Source organism: Oryx dammah, unplaced genomic scaffold (genome assembly GCF_014754425.2).
Source record: "Oryx dammah isolate SB20612 unplaced genomic scaffold, SCBI_Odam_1.1 HiC_scaffold_28, whole genome shotgun sequence".
Taxonomy (NCBI): Eukaryota; Metazoa; Chordata; class Mammalia; order Artiodactyla; family Bovidae; genus Oryx; species Oryx dammah.
This window is the reverse complement of record NW_024070212.1, coordinates 29,003,373-29,019,641: the sequence shown is the minus strand read 5'-3', so window position 1 is coordinate 29,019,641 and position 16,269 is coordinate 29,003,373. Positions and strand designations below refer to the sequence as shown.

Below are 16,269 nucleotides of genomic sequence, written 5' to 3'. Positions count from 1 at the left end.
AGAGGACTACCTTTGCTTCTATACTAAGCTGGGAGTTGTCTCACACCTACATAATACAGTATTTGTTCCCATAGGAACCTCTACTTCCTCTATTACGTATTCAATAATTGTTTATAAAAAGAGTACATATTCTGGTATTTATGTCAATATAATGCTTTCCAGTTAGACTATAAACTCCAGGAATGATAGGGCTAGAACTTATTTCCCCAACAGGGATCAAACCTGGGCCTCCTGTATTGGGAGTACAGAGTCTTTTTTTTTAACTTTTATTTATTTGGCTGCACCAGGTCTTAGTTGTGGCATGATAACTCGTAGTTGCAGAATGTGGGATCTAGTTCCCTGACCAAGGATTGAACCGGGGCCCCCTGCATTGGGAGCATGGAGTCTTAACCACTGGACCACCAGGGAAGTTCCAGGGCTAGAACTTGTTCTTGCTGAATCCTAGGTGTCTCTGAATCCTAGTGGCTGGTAGCCAACAAATCAGGTCCCATCTTCCTAATCCTCTTCTCTAACAAAATGCCATGTAGACATCTGCAGGGACCTAAATCCTTCATAGGAAGGCACATTATGAAGTGGATGGAAAACACAGTGAGAATGAAGGTATAAGTTGGGAAGTTACTAATTACTCAAAATAACTTTTTTGGCATAAGATAATTCATATCTAGGGCTTCCCTGGTAGCTCAGATGGCAAAGAATCTGCCTGAAATGCAGAAGACTGGGGTCCAATCCCTGGGTCGAGAAGGTCCCCTAGAGAAGAAAATGGGCCTGGAGAATTCCACAGAGATGCCTGGTGGGCTACAGTCCATGGGGTCACAAAGAGTCAGACACGACTGAGTGATTCTGTCTCTCTCACACACACATTTCATACCTGTATTTATAATTTTTAAAGAAAGTTCAGGAGTGCTGAACTCATTAAATGGGAGTCAAAAGTTACATAATTCTCACCTAACCATTAAAGTTTTCAGAACTAAGATCAGAAGTCATTTAACCTCCCTAACAAGTTTCCTAATCTATAAAATAAGGAAAACTGACTAGCTGGTCAGTAAGATCTTTTCCGGAGTTATATGAATTAACATTTAAAAGGCCAAAAGATATGTAAACTATTTAAACACTGATCAGTTGGTTCATCCTATGGTAACATGAATCTTTTTCCTTTTTAATCTGTTTAGGTATGTTATAGCCTATTATGTTAAGCTTACAACTAAACCTTTAAACCTATTCAGCTATAAAAATATCCCCAGACCGTTAACTTGCATTTTTAACAAGGGTCAATGCAGTCCAATGAAAGAACAGCATCCAATCCCTGAATTAATTACTAAAGTTCAACTTGTGTTTAAATAATACCCAATACCTGTTTTAAGGGCTAAATGTCTTAAACTATATATTTTCTCTATGGCAACCTGAAGGCAAATTTGTACCCTAAGGCATAAAACTTGGTCTTAAGGGTATTTTTAGTGCCTAACTAAAAAACTACACTAAAATACATATTCTCTGCATCACCTCACTGGGCTGGTAGCAGCCATCAAAATTGCTTATTAATGGCTAATTCCTACTTACACTCTAGAAAACTCACAATTCAGAATTCACTGTATCATATTCCCCTAGTAACTATACCCACATTTGTTTTATCAGGGCACTGAGGTGTCCACATTTTATTTCAAAACCAGAATAATTTTTGGAAAAACAAGTTTCAAAACTAGTTATGACAGAGCAAATGCCAAGTACAGCACACTAGGAATCTGACTCAAGTAGTACTTTTTTAGGGGTTAAGATTAATTACAAACTAATTTTGGCAACTGCCTGTCGCATTTGAGTCGTGACAAAGAAACGAAATCTTAAAACGCACGTGGGGAGAAAGTATGTGTCTGGAACAAAAAGCGAGCATCATACCAAGTGTAATGCTATGCTTCAGACTCCTCTCCTCAGGGCCGCCTTGAAGTCCCAGAGTGAGGGCGCTGCGGCGGACGTTCCGCAGCCACAGGTTGAATGACAAAGAGTTCCCGTCAGCACCACTCCGGGAGCCTGCCAGTTGCAATGTTCCCTCGGCAAAGTCCACTCAAACCCTGCAGTCACGTCTTGGCTACGGGGACTGCAGCTCCCCAGAGCCACTGCCGCAAGTCACCAGGTGGGACAAGGATTGGCTGGCCGAGGAGGTTGGGGCGGGCGTGCCACGAGTCCAAAATAACTCCCGCCCTGAATCCCTACCCTCGGAGAATGCGGCCAGCAGCTTGAAGGCACCACGTGAGTCAACCTCACGTCGTCCCTTTCCTAGATCAAAAGCATCTCCTGAAGAGTCTACTTAAGACTAGAGGGGAAGCGACTTTCCCAAGGTCACCGGCACCACGACCCAACTCCTCGGCCAGGCCGGTGGCCCGCACCTGACAACGGGGCCGCAGCTCTGCTGAGAGGCGCTGTCCCCAGCGCTTCAAGGTCTCCTTCAGCAACGCCGCGCTCCGAGGCCACGTGGCCGCTGCGGTCCTAAGCCCCCGCCCGGCCGTCGCCCCTCCCTCGGAGACCAAGCCCTCCACTCCCCCACGCCTCCCTCCTAACACGCGGAGGAAGCAAGGACACCGCAGGGTCCCCGCCAAGCACGCAACCGGCCGTTACCAACTAACCGTTATGCGCGGCTCGCGGCGCCTAGCGTGAGCGTGACGCGGCGGCGCGGCTGGAGTTTTCGTTGGGCCCACGGTCCAGGTCGCGTCCTTTGCCGGCTGCCTAGTTCGCTCGTCCGGGCACCCACGCGCCCGGCTAGTCACGTAGCAGCTCGCCAGCACTTTGTCGGGCCCGGCCCGCGAGGCTGCCTTATAACCCGGGGCCGGAGCATGCGCACAGGGAGTGGAGTTGGCCCTCACTGCCACCGCCCCCTCCCCCCTACACTTACACTCGAACCGCGACTCGCGCCTCCACAGCTCTCAGGCGCGCGCCCGCTCACTCGCTTTCTCTTGCTCGCGCGCGCTGCCGCCCCCCGCCCCGCCACGTGACCCGCGGCCCGGCAAGACCCGCGCGCGGCGCCCCCGCTATGCGGCAGGGACCTTGTAGCCGCGCTCCTCTGCGGAGTCTCCCTTTCGGCTCGCCGTCGGAGGACCTCGGGGTGATCTACTCGCATCTGGGACACCAACGTCGATCTCACCCTTAGTCTCTGGTGGAGAAAAGGGGAAAACCGCCAAGGATGGATTGGGCGTGCTGCCTGGGGCCTGACTCAGGTGTGGGGGGCGACGGTGCGCGGAGAAGCTGGGAACTGACTGGAAGTGAGGGATTGGGCGGGGTTTGAATGGATGCGGGTGCATCTCGGACCCGGGAAGAGGCCGAAAGCCGGCACTTTAGAGCGCGGGCTGCGGCCTCGCTACTTGAGATCAGTGACCTCGGGGAAGTCACTCAAATCCTCAGGGCCTGCTTCCTGCTCTCTGAAATGGAAACAGTAATACAGGCGACCTCATAAGGGCTTTTGGTGATTTTGATGAGAGAATTTATGGAACTTTTTTACATTTGATGAATGGTGGGTATGAACACAGAAGTCGGGAGAAAAGAGCTGGTCAGACGGTGGCGACACTGGTCCCAAGAGAGCATCTGTGTGTCGGAAATATGAAGAAATGAGACTGCAGAGAGGCCAAATTTTTATGGACGCTGAGGGTTTGGGACAAAATATAATTATAGCTAACGGTTCTGAAGGGCCGATTATATACTTAGCAGTTCACTGAACTATCCTCAGGACCCTATGATGTTGAAGTGATCAAATTGAATAAACATGGAGTGCCTCTGATGTCCAAGACTTTTGAGAAGTACCGAAAATGTATGGGTCAAGGCGCCTGACTTAAAGATTTAGGGGGGAGGTCGAGTCAGATGGAGACAAACCAACACTGACCAGCACTGGAAGCCTGCGCTCCTCTCCTCCCCTCACCCCTCCTTACTTAATTCTCTTTACAATCCCGAGTGGTCAGCTTTTTGTTTTGCAAATGAAGAACCTAGATTGTAATGGAATGGGCCCTGAGGGATAAGATTCTGAAAGTTTCCAAATACTTTATCCCTCTCACCCACTCCGCCTCTGTTTCATGCAAGGAAAAGTTTTCAGTAACAGTTAAACACGTTAGAATACAGCATGGAATCTAAAGCCAAGTGCCCCTTATGAGCAATAATTGCTTTTTACCTTTGATAAATACAGAGAAGGAAGGCTGTTCAGGTCCTTCAGTTGGTCAGGACTTCAGCAGCACTTCAGGACTGTGACGGGTATAATAAGCAGCATTCAGGGTAGATGGTAGGAGAGTTAGGAAGACAGACTAGGACTGGTTCAGATATGAACTGTCAGGACCTGAACAGTGGAATGTAGGAGGAGCATAGTGTGGTAGATTCACAATATGGACCCAGGATCAGATCTGAATTCCAGCCTGAATACTTGGCACTTACCACGTCTTTGTCCTTAGGTAAATCATAACCCCCACCACCCCCGCTCCGAGCCTCATTCATTCTCTGCTTTGTAAAACAGGGACAGTACCTTCCTCATAAGGTTGTTATAGTAATAAAATTAATATTTACTTTAGTGTCTGGCATATAGTAAGAACTAAATAAATGTACAACTAGGGGAAACTGTGAAATTGAATGCTGAAGATTAACTCTAAAGGTCCCTCACTTGGTCCTAACAATGTAGTCACAGGATCATTCTTAGTGATAGATTGTACTTTTGTATTCCTTTTCTTGAAGATGTCCACCAAAAAGATATATACCACAAGCCCCATAAAATCTGGATCTGCCCCTAGTAGGCTTTCTAATGTTGTGAAAAGAATACAGGCTTTGGAATCAAAAGACTTGTTCCCGAAACTTATCCCTGTTACTTTGGGCAATTAATTCACTGACCTATTCTGGGCCTGTTTTTTTTAACCAGGTAATTTGAAGATAGTATCCATCAATCTGAATTGTTGTGACAGTCAGGTAAGATAGTATTTGCAAAAGTGATTGGTGGAACTTGGAAAGCGCCCTATAAATGTTTATGAATTAATTTATTATTTTTCCACAAAGTTTATAAGAGGCAAAGATAAAAAGCAACTCCATTGACATATATACACTACCATGTGTAAAACAGATAGTAGGAAGCTGCTATATAACACAGCAAGCTCAGGTTGGTGCTCTGTGATGACCTAGAGGTGCAGGATGGGGGGAGAGGGAGGGAGGTTCTAGAGGGAGAGAGAGATATGTATACTTACAGCTGACTCACATTGTTGAACAGCAGAAACTAACACAACAGTGTAAAGCAATTATCCTCCAATTAAAAAAAAAAAAAGCAATTCCAAGATTCTTAGCTGAAAAAGTAAAAACTGAGGTGGGTGAGCTGGCAAAAGTGATGAAATGATACAGGTAAAATTCTTGCTTTTCTGCCAGGTTTTCTTCCTGATTAATCCATGAGACATTGAAGAAGTAAACTAGTAAGTGTAAGATCAGAAATTTAGAGCTGAGAGGAGCTTGAAGATCATTTAGCATAACTCCCTAATCTTACAGAAAAGGAAATTAAGGTCCAGGGAAGCTAAAAGACTTTTCCGAGGCCACCCATCTAATAAATGGCATGATCAGAAGAACCAGATATCTAGGCTCAAAGTTATTGTACCAAGGAATTTTTAAGATGAAAGCATTTCATCACAGGGTCTTGCAAAATCAGAGAAGGTATGGTGCTCTCTAGTGGCTTTTGACTTTATCACAAAATTTTCCAGGTAGACTTTTCTATCTTAAAGGTTGATGGACTGTTTGCAAGCTTGTTAATAAGTGAGCAAAACCTCTGAAGATTTCAAGGTAAGAGTTATAACTTCACAAATTAGTAATAGAATGAGAAAACGTAAATTTTGAAGGTTCAGAACAACTAGTTACTATTCAGACAGAAAGTTACTCAATTTTTTTATCTGGAAAAGGAGAAGAATAAAATTACTGTGTTTTTTCTGGAATTCAGCTGCATACTTCACTTCCATTCCCTCAGTTATTCCATCATTTCTTTGAGATAGGAAATAACAGGAAAGCATTCTTTTAAAACACAAGAATACTTAATAGATTAAAAACGTTCCCCCATTTAAAATTTATAGTATTTCAATTGGGAATATGGGAAGAGAAATTTACAGAACTATCCAAATGGGGAATAAGAATATTCCTTTTTGACCTGTTTATCCTCTTAATTCAATTTGATTTCAGCCAAATTGGGTGAGGCTCTTTTTTCCAAAGTCCTTTTCCCATATCGTCATCCCATTCAGTGGTCTGATGTGACTTGTCTCCTTCTTCTTGCCTCTGCCAGCACAGGCTGGTTTGGGCTGATGTACTTCATAATCTCCATCACTGATTATGATCTTTCCTAGCAAGCATTTGTTTTAGGCATGGTCCTACATATTTACCAGCCCTGTCTACTTTCTTGACCCTGGCTGACCTTGAGCTTGCTCCTTCCTTCTTTTTTCCTCTCTCCTTCTGTCCCTTCTTCTATCCTCTCTCCCTCCCTCCCTTCCCTCTTCTAGGCAGGTGAGCTGAGAGTAGGGGAATAATAATACCAATAAATGATATTGGTGACGATAGCTAAGATTTAGGGGATATTTGTTATGTGCCAGGCATTGATTGATCTAAGCGCTTTACTCATATTAACTCATTTGCTCCTCATAAAAATGCTATGGACTGGGTACTATTACAATCCCCATTTTACAGACCCGGTGGCTCAGATGGTAAAGACTCTGCCTGCAATGCAGGAAACCCGGGTTTGATCCTGGGGTTGGAAAGATGCCCTGGAGAAGGAAATGGCAATCCATGCCAATATTCTTGCCTGGAAAATCCCATGGACAGAGGAGCCTGGCAGACTGTAGTCTGTGGATTCACAAAGAGTTGGACACGACTGAGTGACTAACTCTTTCACTTTCAAAGTTACAGAGGTAACAGATACAGAGAGGTTAAGTAACCCAAAGCCACACAATTAACATTGTCTGGAGTTAACAGAAAATAGTTATTATTTGGTTCTCAGTATACCCGTCTGCCAATGCAGGAGAGAAATAGATGCAGTTTCAATCCCTGGGTTGGGAAGATCCCCTGGAGGAGGGCACAGCAACCCACTCCGATATTCTTGCCTGGAGAATCCCATGGGTCTAGGAGCCTAGCGGGTTAAGGTTCATAGGGTTGCAAAGAGTCAGACATGACTGAAGCGACTTAGCCTAGGCTATAAATACATGAGTAGAAATGGTCATTTGCTACTTATTAATACCATAGGAGACTAATCAATAGACTTTGAAGGTCATCTTAGGAAGACCATGTTCTAGGTTGCTTCTACCTTGCTAAACAATCATTACCAAAGATCTGTTGGCCATAAAAGCTGCCTTTGAAGCTAGAAAGTTCAAAGAGAACCAACCCCTGCTTATCTGAATCTGGAATAGTTGTGAATCTCTGGGCAGCTAAATTGGGGGTGGAGATGTTGGGATATCTTTTTGAACAGCTAAATTTTAAGATCACCTATATTCCAGAAGTTCTGGGTGTCCTGGCATGTATATTCCATGCTGTGAGATCCTTCAGTGAGAGTACCTGGACTCTTCTTATAGCCTTCATCCAACAGCAGCAGCAGGCAGTTGTAACTCCTGAACATCTGTACCTCAGACCTAGTGTGAGTCAGGAGAGGGTTGCATGAAGGAGAGGGAAGCCTCTTAGGTCATAATGATCAGCTTTATGTATCCACTTGGCTGGGGAGCCAGGCCTGGTTGTTCTAACTGGACCTTGACACTGCTGCACTGGTGAACAAGATGAGGCTTGAATAAAGCACAGAAATCAATCTGTGGTGACCTCTGAGAACCCTGAATCTTCCGCAGTGCCCTGCACCATACAGTACCTCTGACACCTGTGCCCAGGTGAAGTCCGGGGGCTACCAACACTGCTTCTGAGCTGTGTATTAATAAAGTGAAGCCTCTCCCCACCCAGGAGTTCAGATGTCATGCCTATCATATTTTACCCCGACAGGCCTATATTTTGAGGTTGTAGAATAAGGCCATACTCCTTTGGATAGGGTATAAAGGTTTTCCTAAATAAGGTAAATGATTTCCATCATCAGTTGCTCAAAGAAGAAGAGAATTCTCACACAGGAAAACTTGGAACATGGAACAGGTGAGGTGGCAATTCTGGATTTACCTTCTTAGGGTTTGGACTTAGAGGAGTTAAGAAATGTTGAGGATCCGCCTCACTGATGCTGGGGAAATGGCCTCTGCCACGGAGCTTCCTAGTATTAGTCAGGCAAAGAGGTTTTCCTGGGGACCTCAAAATGAAGGTAAATATTCATGTTTTGTTAGTCTGCTTATTGAAACATCACTGTACTTAACCTTGAACTTCACAGTCATGTTTCATCTAAATCAAGGATTCAAATCGAAAAGCCCTCAAGAACTAAGAAAAGGTAATCAGCTCACTGTAAGATAGTAAAGACTTTCCTGGGTAACTCATTTGGTGAAGACTGCCTGCAATGCAGGAGACCCGGGTTCCATCCTTAGGTTGGGAAGATCCCCTGGCGAAGGAAATGGCAACCCACTCCAGTATTCTTGCCTGAGAAATCCCATGGACAGAGAAGCCTGGCAGGCTACAGTCCATGGGGTCTCAAGAGTTGGACACAACTGAAGCAGCTAAACCACCACCGCCACCACCAAGATAGTGAGGAATGGTGAGCAGCATGGAGAAAGAGTTCATATCCATCTAGACATCCGAGTTCATGTTTTTCAAATGAAACATTTTCCCATATAGCACTAACAGTACAAGTTTACCTGACATTTCTACATTCAGTACATTACATTCAGTAATTACATTCAGTAATTCAAAGAAAATAGAATTCTTTAAATTCCAAACTATTTTTAATAATAAGTGGAAAACAAAATTGTGTGTGGGGGGGTGTGGTTAGAAAGTAAGTAATGGGTAGGCAGATTGGGAATAGGGCAAACAAATATTGCAGCAGGCTAGTCTGTTTCAGCCTGGTCTCTGCTGAAGTATTTAAGAAGCAAGTAAAAGGGGGAGTGTTCCTTCCATGCCCCAAGGTCCTCCCCATGGTGTCAGTGATGACTTAAGAAAGATCTTCAAGGAAAATCTTAGAACAAAAGTTTTCATGACAAAGGTTTGACAGTCCCCTCCCTATGAGGAGAATCTCCTTCCATTATGATCTTTGGCAGATCAGGATTCAAGTTTAAGAGACCCTGTGGATTGCCTTATAACTTCATCCACAGTTTTCTCCTATCCCAGGTCCATGGTTCCATTTTGGTCACCATGGCCACAGTAGCTGAAATGGTCTGCTTCATTCTTTGCAGTGGACAGCCTTCAGCCCTGTAGTCCAAACCAACTGCTTAAAGATGAGTTATTTTCTCCTTACTGTCTCAAACTCATGGTCTCAGACTGAGGATTTTAATTTTATCTTGCTTTTGGAGAGCCTCCTTTAAGTCTTCATAAACATAATGCCTCTTACTGTTTACCACTTCTAATCTAGTAGCGAAAAAGAAACTGAAATATCTTGTAGTGGATTATCCTTTGTTCCATGACACCTACCTCCAGGATAGCTGATCTACTGAGTGTCCCCAAACCAGAAGTACACTAACTCTTACCAAGCTCAGAGTATGCCATTCTACTGCAGCTGTTTTGTTTTGTTTTTCTACCACTCCGTCATTATTTTGTCTCAGGGATGCTTGCCATAACCACATCACCAGGAACCAGGATCTGAAGAAGTTACAATAATGAGTTTTTTGCTCCTGTTTCCAATGAAAAGATAAATTAATCTTGGAGCCTTCCAACTTCATATGTATCCCCTCTGGTTTGCTAGTCATTTCATTGACCGGCCCAGGTGAGACATATGCATGAAACACAACCCAAATATGCTTTAGCCATAATGGGAATATATAATGCAGGCTATGTTGATTACCAGGCTCACTTATGGAATCTGGTGGGTTAAGCGAGGTAAGGACTCTGGGACTTACTGGAGGAGTTCTTGTTGGCTACAACTAAGCTTAACAAAGACCTTCCACCAATTATCTAGGAAAATCTCATCCCATTCCCCCAGACTTACATGTATGTTATTAAGCTATTCTTATGCTTCGTCAGAAAGTGAGTAATTTTATAGTAATAATTACTATAAGGCTGAGATGTAAACCTTAGTCTAACTCATAGCTTTGTGCTCTTAAGTGCTGGACTATTTCATTTATCTAAAGTTTTGAGGTCATAGGGAGGGATGGGGATGAGGAAGGTAAGAGGCAGGAAGGGATTAGATGGCTGTTTTATAGTCCCAACCCTGAGCCTTAGCTGTTTCTTCATGGAAAGCGCTTCCTCCACATAGCAGGTGAGCTGTATACAGAGTAACATGGAGATGAAAGAAAAGCAGATAGACTAACAAGGGAGTAGTTTTAGTATTTCTATTATATAACTCAAACCTCGATATAATCCAGTTTAGCTGCCCCACTAATTAATGTGAATTAATAAGTCTCATAATTATATTTATTCACCAGGTTCTTTCTACATAATTATTGTTTACACTTTAATAAATTGCTTAGGAAGGCCACCTCCAAATCCAAATTAAGTGTAATGTTTCGTTTCCTATTTTCTTCCCAGGGGCACATGATTATCTTTGGAAAAGCTTTGACTTGATAATTAAGTTCCGTATCTTGCTCTCCCTCCTCTGGAAGACTTAGATATCTGCTCTCTCTTTAAAACATTACATATTTATAGGCTTTGCCTATCTAACGGAAGGACTCTTCTAGGCTGTAAGTGGCTCTCCTGAAATTTTAAGGACTTCAAACAAAAATGCATGCAGTCTGTACTTTAAAATTCAGGCATTCCAAACTTCTAATGTGTTATCTATGATTAAGAATGCAAAAGTCGCAGGATTCAGGAAATATCTTGAGAGTATTAGATAGCCATATGAACATTTTGTGATGTAATTTATACATTTTTTTAATATAGAAAGCTTTTCCTCAGGTCAGCAAAGCAAATTAAGTTTCAAAGCTGAGGGGAGGAAAGGAAAAGTTATGTTTTAAGGTAGATTAAGAAAGCCTGTGGCTTTCCTTGTGGCTCAGTAGTAAAGAATCTGCCTGCCAGTGCAAGAGGTATGAGTTCAATGTTGGGCCGGGAAGATCCCAAAAAGTGAATTTTTTATTCTTATATTCAAATTATTTATGGAGTTTTGATTAAGTTTTATGACATGAGAATTGTCAAAAAGCAATATGTTGTTACTGTATAATTTATTTCTGTTTATTTTAAATATCAGTAATCTCTGTTTTAAGCTTGTTTGGGAAAGAATAGGCTATGAACTTTTCTCAGCCTTTGATGCAGAACTCAAGCTGAACTGGCAAAGGACATTACCTCAAAGAAATTATTTTTTCTTAAACAATTTAATTTTCTTTTCTCCTTCATAGTGTATCTCTATAAACTTCTTACAACAGGGACTGTTTCTTCTCTTGGTATCATACAGATTTCTTTATATAAACCTATATGTATACGGCTAATACACATTGGTTGATATTTCAAAGTCGTGTCAGATGGTAAAAGCAGCTAACATTTACACAACACAGCCTCTGTGCCAGGTACTGTTGTTAGCATATTGTGTAGAGTTGCTTAATGTAAAACTACTTTTATCTGATTGTCTTTATGGTATACAAATGAGTTCCATTCTGAGAGCGAGTTTGTAAATCCAGTTTGTTAGCCTAGGTCCTCAACTAATACAATCAACTCAACCATATAGTACTGTATTGTAATGCATTTATAATACTTTCCACACAAATAATACATAAAAGACAAACTCAAAAAATAAAAAAAATTTAAAATCTTACAATACAGTACCTTGAAAAGTACAGTAGTATCAGCTATATCTCTGCTGCTTTTATGCTTGCTTCCAAACATCCTGGGCTTAAAATAAAGATACTGTGCATGTGTATTAAGTCGCTTCAGTCGTTTCTGACTCTTTGCAACCCTATGGACTGTAGCCCACCAGGCTCCTCTGTCCATTGGGATTCTCTAGGCAGGAATACTGGAGAGGGTTGCCATGCCTTCTTCCAGGGGATCTTCCCAACTTGGGGATTGAACCCACATCTCTTATGTCTCTTGCATTGGCAGGCAGGTTATTTACCACTCGTTCCACCTGGGAAGCCCCAAAGATACTATATTACTTTACTGTTGTACTCTATGCAATACTGTACGGTAAAGTACACAAAAGCACACCACTTGTAGAGGATGTCCACAGGTGACAATGACAATGTAAGCCAGACACGTGAACTAATTTGCATCATTTTGGACATGTGAACATTTTGGACAGGTTCACATCTGTGAAAATGCACAACTTAAAAGTTCATACATAGGAGTCTTACTGTATTTTTCCGGTAAAATGCTTTAAAAATTTGTGTTGCCATAAATTCCATAATTCAGCCTTCACTCACTCAACAAGAATAACTAGAATTCCAGTGTCTTCTCTTTATTATTTTGACTCCAATAAGCTGTCACTTTTTAGATCCATGCTTGCCCTCAAGACTTGACCTGAGTATGCAACTGGGCTTCCCTGGTGGCTCAGATGATAAGGAAGCTGCCTGTAATGCAGGAGACCTGGATTTGATCCGTGGGTTGGGAAGATCCCCTGGAGAAAGGAATGGTTACCCCACTATCTGGGAAATCCCATGGACAGAGGGCTCTGGGTCCATGGGATCAAAAAGAGTTGGACATGACTGAGTGATATCACAATACAGTTGGTTCTCTTGTATAAAGCAGTAAACAAAGCCTTAAGTAACTTTGGCATAAATCCTTGATTAGCTTCACTGTGTAAGAGATACTATGAAAATGTGGATTTGAATTTTACTTGCTCTACTTTGCATAATTTTTTGGAAAAATACTGGCCAGGACAATAAATATATGCCATATATAAATGACAAAGTGAAAGTGACATTGCTCAGTCATGTCTGACTCTTGGCAACCCCATGGATTGTAGCCCACGGAATTTTCCAGGCAAGAGTACTGGAGTGAATTGTCATTTCCTTCTCCAGGGGATCTTCCTGACCCAGGGATCAAACCCGAGTCTCCCATGTTGCAGGCAGAGACTTTACCGTCGCTAGAACACAGGCTCAATAGCTGTGGCTCTATGATATGTATATATATTGATATTGATATTGATATTGGTATTTTACCAGGCAATCTTGATTCCAGCTTGTGCTTCTTCCAGCCCAGCATTTCTCATGATGTACTCTGCATATAAGTTAAATAAGCAGGGTGACAGTATACAGCCTTGACGCACTGCTTTTCCTATTTGGAACCAGTCTGTTGTTCCATGTCCAGTTCTAACTGTTGCTTCCTGACCTGCATACAGGTTTCTCAAGAGGCAGGTCAGGTAGTCTGGTATTCCCACCTCTTTCAGAATTTCCACAGTTTATTGTGATCCACACAGTCAAAGGCTTTGGCACAGTCAATAAAGCAGAAATAGATGTTTTCCTGGAACTCTTTTGCTTTTTCCATGATCCAATGGATGTTGGCAATTTGATCTCTGGTTCCTCTGCCCTTTCTAAATCCAGCTTGAACATCTGGAAGTTCATGGTTCACGTATTGCTGAAGACTGGCTTGGAGAATTTTGAGCATTACTTTACTGGCATGTGAGATGAGTGCAATTGTGCAGTAGTTTGAGCATTCCTTGGCATTGCCTTTCTTTGGGATTGGAATGAAAACTGACCTTTTCCAGTCCTGTGGCCACTGCTGAGTTTTCCAAATTTGCTGGCATATTGAGTGCAGCACTTTCACAGCATCATCTTTTAGGATTTGAAATAGCTCAACTTGAATTCCATCCATGGCATCTGGTCCCATCACTTCATGGGAAATAGATGGGAAACAGTGGAAACAGTGTCAGACTTTATTTTGGGGGGCTCCAGAATCACTGCAGATGGTGATTCCAGCCATGAAATTAAAAGACGCTTACTCCTTGGAAGAAAAGTTATGACCAACCTAGATAGCATATTGAAAAGCAGAGACATTACTTTGCCAACAAAGTTCCGTCTAGTCAAGGCTATGGTTTTTCCACTAGTCATGTATGGATATGAGAGTTGGACTGTGAAGAAAGCTGAGCGCCGAAGAATTGATGCTTTTGAACGGTGGTGTTGGAGAAGACTCTTGAGAGTCCCTTGGACTGCAAAGAGATCCAACCAGTCCATCCTAAAGGAGACCAGTCCTGGGTGTTCATTGGAAGGACTGATGCTGAAGCTGAAACTCTTAATACTTTGGCCACCTCATGCCAAGAGTTGACTCCTTGGAAAAGACCCTGATGCTGGGAGGGATTGGGGGCAGGAGGAAAAGGGGACGACAGAGGATGGGATGGCTGGATGGTATCACCAACTTGATGGACATGAGTTTGAGTGAACTCCGGTAGTTGGTGATGGACAGGGAAGCCTGGCGTCCTGTGATTCATGGGGTCGCAAAGAGTCGGACACGGCTGAACTGAACTGAACTGAACTGAACTGATATATACATAAAAGTTCCCTATCACTTATAATGTAATAAAGAGTAATGGGTTGGTTCAATTTAGAATCTAGCAAAATGACAGTAGTTTTTTCCTTCAATTCAGTCTTTGTTTTTCTTCTTAAAAAGCCATTTGGTTTTCATGCAATGATGAAATTTCACCATTTAGCAGTGACAGGAAGTTTGATAAAACTGCCATTAGATAAGCTTGGGACCTGACTTTTTAATAGTAGAGTTAATGCATCTTCTTCTAGATCACAAGAGGTGTTTATTCCAATGAGTAGTAATTTCATAGATTTAGGTGGATGGAAGATAATCTAGCTTTGTTTACTTAGGAGTGTTTAAAGCACTAGCCTAGAACCAATTATAAAAATGTTGTTCTATTAACCAAAGCACTTTTTCTAGCTGTTCCACTCTTCTGTTGTTTCTGAAGACGTTTACAGAAAGTTTGCTACCATTTAGGCACATTCATTTTAGCAATACCACTGCTATACTTACGACTTTCACAAAGCTTTAGTAATCCAAGTGCATGTTTAAGACATTCACTGTACTTAATTCATCCATTTATTCACTCCATATTTATTGAATTCCTACTAGGGAAGTCCCAAAATTTTTTTTATAATGCATATTATGGTAGCATAATGTAATATACTATTCTGCACTTCTCCTTTTTTCATTTAACAATTTCTAATTTATAAGATTTATTGTTCTTTGGGCCCATTAAATTCAATGCAATATTATGGCCAACACATTTCAATATTAAAGTTATAGTAAAAAGATAAGGAAGTAGAAATTACTTCCTGGTGTTCCAGTGGCTAAGAAACCACTTTGCAATGCAAGACATGGGTTCTATCCCTGGTCGGGGAACTCAGATCCCACATGCCACAGAGCAGCCAAGCTCTCGTTCCACAACTACTAGAGAGTCCATGTATCACAATGCAAGATCTCACATGCCACAACTAAGAGCCGACACAGCCCCACAAAAAAGCTCCAGAAAAGAACTTGAAATGATTTCCTTAAGTCAACAGGGTGCTGTTTATTACAGAATCAAAAAATTATCATAAACTTCTACCTTTTCTAAAAAATAAATTATAAATATACAAGTGAAACAATAACCAAAAAAATTAAGAGAAAAGAGAATAAGAGTAGATATATGCTCAGGAAAGAACCTATATAGGCTCAGAAAAAGGTAAAAGGGCAATAAACAATGTAAAGATGTGCTTTGTGATTCTGTACATGGTGTTACAGGTTATTCTTTGGAATGATAAACTATCAACAATAACCTGCTCAGCCAGTAAGTCAGAGTCCAGCTAGGGGGTTCTGTGGGTTTCCATTGTTTCTAGCATAGTGTTTTTTCTGAGGCGTCAAAGAGAGCATCACATTTGTCAGGACCACTGAAAGCCTTTTGTTTTGTCTTTCAAAAAGTCCTAATGAAATGGCTAGATAGCAGCCGCTTCCAAGGTGTTTATATTTCTATTTACCTAGCCAATCCACTCACATAAAATGAGTCAAATTGTCAAATACCTGAATGTAATATTTCTGTTCTGCCATCATAATTTTGATCTAGTCTAGGAGGCTGTACATTTAAAAATCGAACACCTGCAATGTGTATTTTTCTAGTTCATCCAGTATTGGCTTCAGTTCAGTTCAGTTCAGTTCAGTCGCTCAGTCGTGTCCGACTCTTTGCAACCCCATGAATTGTAGCCCGCCAGGCCTCCCTGTCCATCACCAACTCCTGGAGTTCACTCAGACTCACGTCCATCGAGTCCGTGATGCCATCCAGCCATCTCATCCTTGGTCGTCCCCTTCTCCTCCTGCCCCCAATCCCTCCCA

The 16,269-nt window shown here is 42.2% G+C and overlaps 1 protein-coding gene across 1 annotated transcript in view; it reads right to left on the bottom strand.

Annotated features, from left to right (window-relative positions):
• SLC16A1 (solute carrier family 16 member 1) overlaps nucleotides 1–2,816 on the bottom strand; it is a 31,925-nt gene extending 29,109 nt beyond the window's left edge. The window contains exon 1 of the mRNA XM_040231018.1: nucleotides 2,616–2,816. The gene's annotated coding sequence lies outside the window, so the exon portion shown is untranslated. The remainder of the gene's footprint in view (nucleotides 1–2,615) is intronic.
• Between the last annotated feature and the right edge of the window lie 13,453 nt (nucleotides 2,817–16,269).